The sequence below is a fragment of the Papilio polytes genome, unplaced genomic scaffold, assembly GCF_000836215.1.
Source record: "Papilio polytes unplaced genomic scaffold, Ppol_1.0 DF824057.1, whole genome shotgun sequence".
NCBI classification, from domain to species: Eukaryota; Metazoa; Arthropoda; class Insecta; order Lepidoptera; family Papilionidae; genus Papilio; species Papilio polytes.
The window spans coordinates 471-3,090 of NW_013525147.1; the positions used below are offsets into that span (position 1 = coordinate 471).

The window sequence follows — 2,620 nt, forward strand, 5'->3', positions numbered from 1 at the left end:
CGGGCGAAAGCTAGTAATTTATTATGATTATAAATGCATAAGTAATATTATAAATGTGGAACTTTAGATGGATAGATGTTACGAGTTTGTAGCAGCTGCTGAACGGATCTCTATAAAATTTAGTACAAATGTCGAGTATAGTCTGGAAGAACACATTGGCTTTATTTTGACACTCTTGGTTTTTTTTCAAATCCGCGCGGACGGAGTGTCGGGAAAAAGCCAGTTGTTTATAATATAATTAAACAGGTCTCACAAAGTTATTTAACAAAAGATAAAGCTTATTTTAATTTTGTAAAATGTTACAAGGACATGAGGTGGCACTAAACTTGACAACTGATATAGTACCTTTCAAAGAAGTTACCGGTAAAAAAATATTACCTATGTCTAGTCAATATATTTCTTAAATGTCTTTGAATATACTGTATCTATACTAATATAAAGAGGAAAGATTTGTATCTTTGAATGTATTGAATTAACTCAAAAACTACTGGGACGATCTCAAAAATTCTTTCATCATTAGAAAGGTCATTTTTATGTAAACAACATAGGCTATGTTTTTTATTATTATTTTAATTTCACGTGGGCGAAGTCGCGAGCAGAAGCTAGTAGATATATAAGTACAGAAGAAGTTTGGGAGATAAAATCAGATTCATTTACATTAAATGGCTTGTAGTAAAAATCTACAAGATTTCTTTATCAAGTTCCAGAGAGTTCCAGAAAATAAATATTTAGTATGACAATGTAAGGGGTAAATACTAACAGTGTATCTGCAGTCCTGGAAGAGCACCGGGAAGTGGAAGCTGGCGTCAGGCAACTCCTGCAGCGAGCAGTGCACCAGCGTCTCGTCCAGGTCCAGCACCTGCAGTACCAGATACCAGGGCGTCAGCTCTTGCTCTTACAAAAACATTATGTAATATGATTTGATGTCAAGTGATATGATGCAATGAAATGTGATGTGATGTGATATGTTATTATTTGATGTGTTATTAAGATATCTACAAGAGGTTATTGTTGAAATTAAATTTAAAATTTACATTATGTGTTCAATAAAAAAAAAACATTATTTCTACTTTCTATTCTATTTCTGTTCTATTCTTTCTATTTTCTACTGTTTATACTGTTATTATTTTTTTATGTGTCGTGTAAACTTATAATTAGGAAAAAATATTTTCATACTAATTGTATTGTGTGAAAAAATGCAGTGTTATTATTTTGTCCTGTTGGTTTATATGAATAAATAAATATAAAGTGATATAATATGTAATGTGGTGTGATGTGATGTGATGTGATGTGATGTGATACTCACCAGACTGAAGTCCGGGCTGGTCCTGGTCTTGAGCGGCAGCGCGGGGCAGCGCGCCCGCAGCGCACGTGTCGATACACTCTCTAACGGCGGCAGCTGACAAATATATAATACATTAACTTACGAATAATGATATTTTTTTAATATACAGATACGGCAATAAATATATATACTAATAGTAGCTTTTGTCCGCGACTCCGTTCCCATGGGGAAAAAAACCAGTACTAGTGTATTGAATTGAGCAGTTCAGGCTACAAACTCTAACAAACATCCATCCATCTAAACTTTCGCATTTATAACACAAGTAATATTAAAAAAGGAAAGATTTGTATTATTGTATGTATAGAAATAATCCAAAAACTATGGGGCTGATTTAAAAATTTCATTAACAAATTAAAAGCTATTTTATTGACCGACTTCACAAATGGAGGTACCTAATTCTTATGTATGTTTTTTTTATGTGTGTTAACCATAGCTCCGCCGCTAGTAGACCGATTTTGATAATTCTTTTGTATCCGAAAGGTAATGCTTGCAGATGGGTCCCATTTTTTTGTTAGATTTTTATCATAGTTATATAGGTCATATATTTTACTATTTTTTTAATTCTATGTTTACGTATTCGCAAGAAATAGCTAAAGATAAGTAAAAAATATAAAAAAATTACCTGTTTGATGAATAAATATGGATCAAAAGCGTCCACCCAGGAGGATATTTGGTCGCAGTCGACGCGGCTGCTGCAAGATATTACATCCAGACTCTCCTCCTGGCAAGAAAACCATAATGTAAATACACTTTACACAGCTAAAAACAAACTATTTATATAAAAAATCAGACAAATTGATAGCTTCCTTTTTTAGGAAGTCAGTACAAAAAAGGTATAGTAGAAAAATGTCCTATATTTAGTTACTTGTTTATTAACTTGTTACAGTAGAATATGGTAGCCAATTTGTTAGTTTTTCAAAACTAAATGAACATACATAAATTTAATAATAATAAAACTTCATTTCGAGGAAATCTCATATTTTGTTAGTAAAAAGGCTTATTGACTAGTGTTAGTGAGTAATCCTATTTATGAGAGAAAACAATTTTATTTAAACTTTTATGGCTTTTACAAATATAATGTTTGTATACTGTGAGATGATTTTTTTTTAATTTGATGATTTTTTTTAATTTGAAGTTATAACGAAAGTTCGGGAGCTACAACAACCCAATCATGGTAAGAAACCCATATCTTATTAACATATTACCAAATGAAAACTAGAATATCTAGTAAAAAAAAAAATTAAGACATAAAAAAGCTTACCTCCACATTAGCTG

The 2,620-nt window shown here is 31.5% G+C and overlaps 1 long non-coding RNA gene across 1 annotated transcript; it reads right to left on the bottom strand.

Annotated features, from left to right (window-relative positions):
* Positions 1-758: 758 nt before the first annotated feature.
* LOC106100309 lies at positions 759-2,620 on the bottom strand. Its single transcript, XR_001225437.1, has 4 exons — positions 2,607-2,620; positions 1,968-2,066; positions 1,307-1,399; positions 759-859 (listed from the first exon to the last, which is right to left on the bottom strand). It is a non-coding gene; the product is annotated as an uncharacterized LOC106100309 (long non-coding RNA).